Below are 11,348 nucleotides of genomic sequence, written 5' to 3'. Positions count from 1 at the left end.
GATGCCTTTGAACTTTTGAACATTTTGAATGCACAGACATTTTACTTGTGAGAGCAGACAGGTGTCGGTGCTTGAATTTATCAACAATGTTGCAACCTTGTGCGGGAATGGCAGGGGCAGAAACACAAAAGTCTCACACACACACACACACACACACACACACACACACACACACACACACACACACACACACACACACACACACACACACACACACACACACACACACACACACACACACACACACACACACACACACACACACACACACACACACACACCCAGACAGGAGGAGGACCGAGTGTAGGCACGCAGGACCTAATATTTCCACACTTTTGTTAGCCCCGGGTCCAGTGGACCCGAATATCCTGTATGTAATATAAATGTGTTGGGGGGGTGTACAGTGGGTGGTCATTGAAAATGTGTTCTGAAATATGTTCTTCACAGAAAATGAGCCAAGGCCATTGAGTGTGAGTTTGAAAAAACAATTGATCATATCATTTTTTTTTAGATAAATAATGAAAACGGGTCCCACAGACCCGAACACCATACAAGGGTTAAAGCATGGAAACAAGTCACAGTAGAGGCACAAAACACAAATATGAAACCTGCAATTTTGTATAAATCACAAAATTGTTCCACTACTATATGGTTAGGATCAGTGGCGTTTTTATATGTACAAAAGTGGTGGGGCACTGCGTTTGATAGTGACGCCAAGGGATCCTGACACAATAGGACGAGTTGGGAGTGAGAATGTGTTGGACAGTGACGAGAATACTAATTTCCAGCAGCGAGAGCTGCGTCCCTAGCAACCACGTTACTATGAAAACGCAGACACGCCGAGAGATGACGATAACTTCACATGGACACTGGCCAATCTAAAACCTCCTTTAGTGACATACGTAGTACATATACATTTGCTTGACAAGAACTGAAAAAATCTTCGTATTCTCCACACAAATGTGTGTTATAGTGAACCAAAAGTCGTGATAGAGGCTTGCTTGTCAACATCCGGGTATTTCTGCACTGGTGGGCCATAACAATACGACCGTGTCACAATATCAATCGATCCAGCAGAGCAATAGCCTATAGGCAAAACACAGAAGATCAACAAAATATATGACATAAAATGAACTTAACAAAGCTGAAGTAGATGGTCGACTTCATTCATTTTCTTTCCGTTTTACTGATTTTAATCGCTATAAGCTGCTCTCTCTCGTCTCCTCTTCACAACTACCCTTTTCGTGGCACACGTACTTACAGCCAATCAGCTCTGAATTATGAGATGACGTTTGGTGGGTATGCCAGCCATGCCAGCACACTGCCCCACTGGTGATTTTTTTTTTTGCCGCACACATTGAATACAAAAAGACTCTGACCAGGCGCAGTGTAGTTTTTACAGCACCCATTCATTTTGACAGCAGAGAGCTGCTGTGCCCCACCTGCCCCTAATGACAAGTCACCACTGGTTAGGATTGTAGTATGTAGTGCCGCGCACATATACTATCAGGACGTTACTGATGTGGTGCGGCTGCGGAGTGATACGGTGTGTATGCAAGCCCGCATCTTGAACGCATGTATGTATCATGGCGGAAGATCTGTTAAGTAAATAAAGATGCCTCATACAAAGGTCTACGGATACCTTATTACTCTCCATGACCTGCGGTCAACTATATAGCATAAAGGACTATTACATGGTGTCAGAAGTCGGTCCAGTTCGTCATTTTGCCGGAGGTAAACAGATGAAAGTTTTGTTAGCCTAAAGCCTAGCTAACAGGTGCGGTCCCCAGAGAGCGGGAGTTGCAATTTTTTGGAAGAAAGACAAAAGAGAGAGATGGATCGATTCGAATTACCATCTCCACTGGTACTCACTGGCAACTTGGGAGAAAACTGGCGACGATGGGAACAATGCTTCCAAATCTACATGACCGCGAACTCGGTGCAGACGGTAAGGACAGGAAGATTAAAGTGGCCATACTGCTGCATGCAGGAGAGGAGGCTCTTGAAGTTTACAACACGCTAGACATCGCACACGGTGAAGATGAAGGTGAAGAAGAAGATGAACAGACTGTTAATGATATTCTAGCAGCATTCAGAGCCTATTGTCTGCCTAAGAAGAACACAGTGTTTGAGAGACATCAGTTTTGGGCACATCCTATGTCAGGTAACACCACGATTGAGAAATATGTGACAGAGCTCAAGCAAAAGAGCAAGGATTGTGAATTTTATACCACAGAAAATGACATGATCAGAGACAAGATTGTGTTTAGTATGAATGACCAGAGACTGAAAGAGAGACTTTTAAGAGAACCTAATCTCACATTAGAAAGGGCCATAGACACCTGCAGAGCTGCTGAGACTGCCAAAGTTCAAATGCTAGCTATGGATGCAGCAGCCCAGGAGATGTCTGTACTTGCAGTGCACAAGAATAGTCGACAAGGACAAAAGACACGCACACCGCCTATACAACGTACACAAGACATGGGACAAAGACATGAAACATGCAAACAATGTGGTAAATCACACCAGCCAAGACAGTGTCCAGCATACGGAGTATGCTGCCATCATTGTGGAAAACAGAATCACTATGCAAAAATGTGTAGGTCAGCTAAAGCCCAACATCACAAGACAGTACATGATGTTTCTCCGGAAATAGACACCCTATATATTGGGACAGTGAACATTGATCAGCTAAAGTCTAAAGTTGACAAGTCATGGCATTCTAATGTAAATGTTGACTGCATGTGTGTCAAGTTTAAGTTGGACACAGGAGCAGAGGCCAACGTCCTGCCACTGAAAGTATTCACATCGATGACCCGAAAAGCCAGACGTGAAAGAAGAGCACACCTCAAACTACAGCCTACAAAGACAGTGCTGGTGGCATATGGAGGGATGAGATTGAAGCCGGAAGGGGTGGTAACACTCAAATGCTCCACTCCCAAAACACAGGCAAGTCTGACATTTTATGTTTCCAGGCACTCATCCATTCCCATATTAGGAAACGAGGCATGTGAAGAACTGCGCCTGGTGAAAAGAGTGGACATTGACTCAATAGAAGTGAAACATCCCACAACAAAAGAGGAGCTCATACTGTAGCTCAGCACCCAACTGTCTTTGAGGGTTTAGGTGAGTTTGCTGGAGAATATCACATCCACACTGACCCCAAGGCCACACCTGTCATACATGGCTGTAGGAAAGTACCACTGGTAGTAATGGACAGACTGAGAGACACTCTCGATGACTTATTACAAGCTGATGTTATTGTACAGGTAACTGAGCCTACACCATGGGTTAATAGCCTGGTGATCACAGAAAAAAAAAGTTACGGGTTTGCTTGGATCCCAGTGACTTAAACAAAGCTATACTCAGGCAGCACTACTCCATTCCAACGACCGATGAAGTTCTGTGCAAACTAGCTGGTAAGAAACCTTTCACAGTGCTGGATGAAAAAGATGGATATTGGCAAATAAGAGTCATCCCTACTGTGCACATTTAACACACCATGGGGGAGATACCGCTTTAAACGTCTTCCATTTGGGATCAAGTTTATGCAAGTGAGGTTTTCCAGCAATGCAACTGTGAGACATTTGGAGATATCCAAGGGATCCACATCATTGCAGATTACATGATAATTGCTGCATCGTCAGAGAAAGAACACGATGAGATATTACAGAAAGTGATAGCCAGAGCAAAGGAGGCTAATGTGAAGTTCAACAAAGACAAGATACAGTACAAGGTGAGCAGTGTCAACTACATGGGCCATACTGTCACTTCAGAGGGTGTTAAAGCAGAGAACGCTAAGATCAAGGCTATCACAGGCATGCCAACACCAACTGACAAAACAGGACTACAGCGATTGCTGGGCATGGTAAAATACCTAGCTCAGTACATCCCAGGTGAGGCCACCATATCAGCACCACTGAGACAGTTGTTGAGAAAAGACAGTGTGTGGCTGTGGCAGCACGAACATGATGAAGCAGTCAAAAAACTGAAAGATGCTCTCATTACAGCTCCTGTACTCAGTTATTTTGACCCAAAGAAACAGCTCATCATACAGGCAGATGCATCCAAAGATGGTTTGGGGGCATGTCCAATGCACGAAGGCCACCCAATTGCCTATGCATCAAGAGCACTAACACAAACAGAAAAGAACTATGCTCAAATAGAAAAGGAACTGTTAGCAATTGTCTTCTCTGTTAAGAGGTTCCATCAGTACGTTTACGGATTGAAAGTGGATGTGCAGTCAGACCACAAACCTCTGGAAAGCATTCTGAGAAAGCCGCTTGGAGCAGCTCCTTCCAGACTCCAACAGATGCTCCTCCAGCTGCAGCGATATGACTTGAATGTCATCTACACACCAGGTAAAGACCTACTGATTGCAGACACACTCTCACGAGCTGTCACACATGATGAACATTCAACAGTTGATGACATCACAGATGAGAAAGTTGTCTATGCTCTGGAGCCAACAGATGCTTTGAGCACTGAGATGCTGCAAAAGCTCAAAAGTGCTAATGATGAAATACTACAGCTGCTGCAGGAAACACACAGACAGGGCTGGCCACGACACAGAAAACAAGTATACACTAGACTGGTTCAATACTGGCCTATCAGACATACTCTGTCAGTAATAGATGAGATAATGTTTGCAGGTGACAGGATAATCCTCCCGAGCTCGATGAGAAGTGACATGCTGCAAACATTACATGTGGCTCATCAAGGAATGCAGCGGACAAAAGCACTTGCCAGAAGGCACTGGTACTGGCTAGGTATGTCAAGAGAGATAGAACAAATGGTCGAGAATTGTGGGACATGTCAGCAGTTCCAGCCCAGAAACCAGAGGGAGCCTCTGATCTCACACGACATTCCTGAGCTTCCTTGGCTCAAAATAGGGGCTGACATCTTTGAAATAAAAGGACAATCATTCCTATTGATGGTCGACTACCTGTCAAAATATCCTGAGGCGCTTAACATTAACGACAAGACTTCACACACTGTCATTAAGAAAATGAAATCAGTCTTCTCCAGGATAGGAATACCAAAAGAGATAGTGTGTGACCATGTCCCATTCGCGAGTCAAGAAATGAGGAACTTTGCAGAATCATGGGGCATAAAACTCACTCATTCCAGGCTATGCACAGTCCAATGGTCTGGCTGAAAGGACCGTACAAACTGTTAAACATGTTCTTAAAAAAGCACAACTAACGAACACAGACCCTCATCTTGCCCTGCTCATCCTGAGAAACACACCTGTAACAGGCATGCATTACTCACCCGCACCAATGATCATGGGGAGAGTGACCTTACCGAGCTCCACCGTGGTGCTTCAGCCTGCTGTGCCTAAGGATGTTCACTCGACTCTCGAGAATCTACAGAGGAGGCAGCAGCAGTATTATGACAGAGGAACGAGGCCGCTTCCTGAGCTGCAACCAGGAAGTACTGTTCACATGGAAACTGAACAGGGTTGGCGTCCAGCTTTGGTCACTGCACTGAGATGAGCCACGTTCCTATGATGTTGTCACATCTTCAGGTCAGCACTACAGGCGCAACAGGAGAAATCTGAGGAAAACAGCACACGATGCCCAAATGGACCCAGAACCTGACTTACCTGAAGACAATCAACTATGCACGCCAGATGCAGACACATCAGAGACTGTTGAATGTGAAATGTCACCGCAGAGCACAAGAAGAACCAGATGTGGACGACTTATTCGACCACCTGAGAGATACAAAGATTTCCTAATTAGCTCAGGCTAAAGGTTGTGCTAGGACAGAGTTAATACGTTAAAAACCTTACTCTATTTGCTAAAAAAAAAAAGAGAGAAGAGTAAGGTTGTGTGTGTTGTTTATATACAGGATTCATGTTTATATGAGGATGTTGGAGTGATATACACTGATTCTAAGTTGACATGTTAATGTTCCAAAACAGTAAATGTATATACAGTATAGAGATATCCTTCCCTCATACAAAATATAATTTCATATATTCTTATGTTAACAAGTGAACACTGTTAATATTGAGACCGTTATAGAATGTTTACTACAGCAAATGTTATATGCAACTTTCATTGTAAGAAAGGAGGATGTAGTATATAGTGCTGCGCACATATACTATCAGGACGTTACTGATGTGGCTGATAGTATCAGCCGCAGGTGCGGCTGCAGAGTGATACGGTGTGTATGCAAGCCCGCATCTTGAACGCATGTATGTATCATGGCGGAAGATCTGTTAAGTAAATAAAGATGCCTCACACGAAGGTCTACGGATACCTTATTACTCTCCATGACCTGCGGTCAACTATATTGCATAAAGGACTATTACAAGGATCAACATTTGGATTGTTTTCAGTGATAATTTTCTCAGCCAACTCCCAGGACGAGACATGGTAGAGTTCAGCCAATTTGATCGGATTTCGAAAGAAAAGGACAGATTTAAGTCATGGGTTGAAGACGCGAACGTTGATTGTTTTGTAGCCATATTACAGTATGTGACTTCTTTCTTTGGAGTGTCATAGTCTCTTCACCATACAGAGCCCTCTTATCTAGATACTATGACAGCAAAACCATTCTTCTTTCCAGGCAAACCTGTTTGTACTTCTTTTAGTTCAAGAGCTTCTTGGAAAGTTGACTTGTCTGTCTGAAAAATTCCACAGTATGTTATGACAATTCAAGCCTTTGAGAAAAAGGACTAAAAGTCCCTGAAGGGGGAAGCAATGTGAAAACAAAGGTCAAGTGACAAAGCAAATGTGACGGTGTCGGGTAGGTAATGACAGATATCTGCCTTGCAGTCTGACTGATGACATGTTACTGTACCTACACAAACATGACTTTGTTCAGTTTGATTGTTGTGTAAGAGCTATCTGGTTGACTAATCTTTCCATTATATAATCCCGTCTCAGTCGTTTATGGTAATGTGGTATGTAAATGAAGGTATAGATATATTTGCTGGCACTCAACGTCTTATCTTCATACAATATAATATATATCTTTTTTTTTATTGGACATTTTTTACTCAAAATCCTGTTTATATCTTATGGTATATTTTTTTGTACAATTTCCCCAGGATAAATGAAGAATTTGTTCATTGTGATTCTGTACGCATTATATCTATACAGTAATAACTTTTACATGCTTTAGACTTTGTAAGAAGGTATTACCGTGTTTTCAGGTTAAACTTTCTGAAACAAGGGACCACTTTTGAATAAAGGAAAAAAACATAAACCCGTGAAGGTTAAATATAACATGCAAGCAAAGCTGTTTACTTAAATAAACAGACTGAATCTAAACTCTCCTTAAAGAGACTTTCATGAAATAGGTTCTGTGTCTCATGACGTAATGAATAATATTGACGTTTTATGCATCCTTCAATATAATTGTTTATAGCAGGGGTTTTAAAGCGTGGGAAGGTGAGCCTCCCCTCAGAGAACATAAGAACAGCCACGCCCCCCCTCCCAATTATTATTGCTATTATTATTATTATTATTGTTGTTGCTATACAGTAATGCAGGGGCATTCAATTGCATTTCAAAGAGGTCCAGTAAGAGAACATGTCATTAAATGCTCTGTTTTTGCTGTCTACCTTTCTCTTTTTTGAGCACGCCATTTGAAATGTCTCTCTTGTCTCGTCTCTGTGTGTTTGTTTGAATCTATCGTGCTGACTCACTGACTGCACCGATTTGATTGGCTCAGTAGCGTCACCTCCTTAAAACATTAAACAATAACAAATGTAAACCTTTGTATCTTTATGTTTTAAACATCTTTTTTGGTAACACTTTATTTTGATAGTCCATAGTTAACACTCTATAATTCATCAGTTGACATTCAACAACACTGTTTCAACAGACAAGTAACATGCATTTAACTAACTGCCAGTAGAATATAAGGTATGTCAAGGTTGAGTGAAGCAGGCAGGACCCAAATGCAGATTTTACGGGAAATACCTTTATTTCAAGGTTAAATTGTCAAAAAACATAACTAGGGCCAAAAGGGTGGGTGGAGGTGGTCTGGAGGACGGGTTTGGGCTGACAGCCCAGGGGCACAGCAGAGGACCCGGAAGGGGTCTCGGGCGGACGGCCCGGGGGCAAGGCAGATATCAAGGAGGGAGTCTCGGGCGGACGGCCCGGGGGCAAGACAGAGTTCAAAAAGGGGCGACGGCCACAGCGGGCGAACTCAGGGGGCCGGGCATGAGAGCGAAGGCAGCGGCTGGGGAACTCAGGGGGCCGGGCTCGAGGGCGAAGGCCGCGGCACTCAGGGGGCCGGGCTTGAGGGCGAAGGCAGCGGCTGGAAGAGTCAGGGGGCCGGGCTCGAGGGCAAAGGCCGTGGCTGGGGGCCGGGCTTGAGGGCGAACAAGAAGGCGGTGACGGGACAGCTCCGGAGGCCGGGCAGGACCCGGTGTCGGCCAGACCCCCAACGGAACAGGACACAGAGTTGGCAGGACCCCCGGCGGAACAGGTGTCGGCGGGACCCCCAACAGGACTGGATACAGAGTTGGCAGGACCCCCGGCGGAGCAATTGTCGGCGGAATCCCCAACGGGACAGGACACAGGGTCGGCAGGCCCCCCGGCAGAACAGCAGTCGGCAGGACCCCCAACGGCACAGGACACAGGGCCGGCAGGACCCCCGGCAGAAGAGCAGTCGGCGGGACCTCCAACGGCACAGGACATAGGGTTGGCAGGACCCCCAGCGGAACCTCCAACGGACCAGGACATTGGGTAGGGACTTGAGAGGGGACTCCAGAGGTGACTTGAAAGGGGACTTGAGAGGGAACTCGAGAGGGAACTCGAGAGGAGACTCGAGAGGGAACTCGAGAGGAGACTCGAGAGGAGACTCGAGATGGGACTAGAGAGGGGATTTGGAAAGGGCCTTGGAAAGGGACTTGGAAAGGGACTAGAGAAGGGACTAGAGAAGGGACTTGAGAAGGGACTTGAGAAGGGACTTGGGAAGAGACTAGAGCAGGGACTTGAGTAGGGACTAGAGAGGGGACTTGAGAAGGGACTAGAGATGGGACTTGAGAAGGGACTAGAGAAGGGACTGGAGAAGGGACTAGAGAAGGGACTAGAGATGGGACTGGAGAAGGGACTAGAGAAGGGACTAGAGGAGAGACTAGAGGAGGGACTAGAGGAGGGACTTGATTAGGGACTTGAGAGAAGGCTTGAGAGGGGACTTGTGTCGGGTTGTACGCCGACAGGACACAGGGAGCAGGAGTCGGCCGGAACGCCGACAGGACACGGGGAGCTGGCGTCGGCCGGAGAGCCAACAGGAGATGAGGTGCTGGAGTCGGCCGGTACGTCGACAGGACAAGGGGAGCTGGAGTGGGCCGGACCACCGACAGGACACGAGAGGCTGGAGTGGGCCGATCCATTGACATAACACGGGGGGCTGGCATCGGCCGGGGAGCCAGTACTGGAGCCGGAACTGGGGCCGGAACCATGGCGGCTGGGACCAGAACTGAGGCCGGAACCATGGCTGCTGGGGCCTGAACTGGGGCTGGAACCATGGCGGCTGGGACCAGAACTGGGGCTGGAACCATGGCGGCTGGGACCGGAACAGAAGCCCGGACCATGGCTATGTGGGCCGGTACTGGAGCAGGGACCATGGCTGCTGGGACCGGAACTGAAGCCTGGACCATGGCTGTGTGGGCCAGGTAATGGAGCACGGAAACATGGCTGTGTGGGCCGGTACTGGAGCACGGATCCATGGCTGTGTGGGCCGGTACTGGAGCCGCAAACATGTCTGCAGGGGCTCGGGCTGGTAGCTTGGACTTGGGTCTCCTTCTCTTAGGAGCCTTTTGGAGGCTCTGTGGACCTCCAAAAGCCAGACGAGACCCATCAAAAGCGTTCTCGAAATAAGCTATGTTGGGAGCTGTGGCAGGCAGGGGGCTAGCATGTCTGGAGGAAGTCCATAATCCAGCCAGGTAAGAACTTCACTTCACTTGAGTCAAGATGTCAACTAAAGATTACATTACTAATAAGTCATTAACCATTAGTTGATGATCAACAGATAAGCAACTAAAGTTGAGTTGACTATTACATTAAGCATTAGTTGATGATCAACAGATAAGCAACTTTAGAGTTTAGTTGAATATTACATTAAGCATTAGTTGATGATCAACAGATAAGCAACTTTAGAGTTTAGTTGACTATCTGTTGATTGTCAACTAATCTAGAGTTGACTATCAGTATACTTTTAGTAGGCATTCTCCACTAAGCGTTTGTAGGCATGTGTTAGGACTATCCAATTAAAGTGAAAAACAGTTGAGAACAGTAGAAGTAGTAGTAGTCACTTAGTAGTCCTTTAGTAGGATTGAATGTGGTTCACAACTGTTCAGTGTTTTTACTTGTAGTATATTATTAAAATAAAAAAGCTTTCTTTCTCTGATATGCTGCATATAGTGTTTGTTCTACTGTGCTTTATAGCCTGGCATTGACTTCAGTTATCCAGTGTTCGTGATCAGTTGTGCAAAAGATTTCGCTTTATTCCCATGTCTGTTGCATATAATTAGTGGATGAATGTATGTGTTCTGTTGATAGGTTATAGACTTTCTACTGTTCTCAACTGTTTTTCACTTTAATTGGATAGTCCTAACACATGCCTACAAACGCTTAGTGGAGAACCTACTAAAAGTATACTCATAGTCAACTCTAGATTAGTTGACAATCAACAGATAGTCAACTAAACTCTAAAGTTGCTTATCTGTTGATCATCAACTAATGCTTAATGTAATAGTCAACTAAACTCTAAAGTTGCTTATCTGTTGATCATCAACTAATGCTTAATGTAATAGTCAACTAAACTGTAGTTGCTTATCTGTTGATCATCAACTAATGCTTAATGTAATAGTCAACTAAACTGTAGTTGCTTATCTGTTGATCATCAACTAATGCTTAATGTGATAGTCAACTGAACTTTAGTTGCTTATCTGTTGATCGTCAACTAATGCTTAGTTACTTGTCGGTTTGAACGGTGCTGTTGAATGTCAACTGATACATGTCAACTGATGCACTGTTGACATGCTACTAAATGTCAACTGATGACTTATAGAGTGTTAACTATGGACTATCAAAATAAAGTGTTACCTATTCGGGTAACATTTGTAACATTTTCAACATCGTGGATAAATCCTTATATGCTCCCGGCAACACACTGAACTTCAACTTTGCCTCCTTATTACACTCACCCCTACTTTAGTGGGAACAATGTCTGCGTCTTTGATGCGCACAGGCGGATGATGCGGGGATACAATGTAGACCGTTAGATCGCATCTAGCTTGGCAGCAGCAGCTTCTCCCATCATTACCGAAACCATATCTTTAGCAGCAGGGATGAGTAACTTTTCACCAATGTTGTGGG

The sequence above is a fragment of the Trematomus bernacchii genome, unplaced genomic scaffold (genome assembly GCF_902827165.1).
Source record: "Trematomus bernacchii unplaced genomic scaffold, fTreBer1.1, whole genome shotgun sequence".
Taxonomy (NCBI): Eukaryota; Metazoa; Chordata; class Actinopteri; order Perciformes; family Nototheniidae; genus Trematomus; species Trematomus bernacchii.
Note: the sequence above shows the minus strand (reverse complement) of the source record.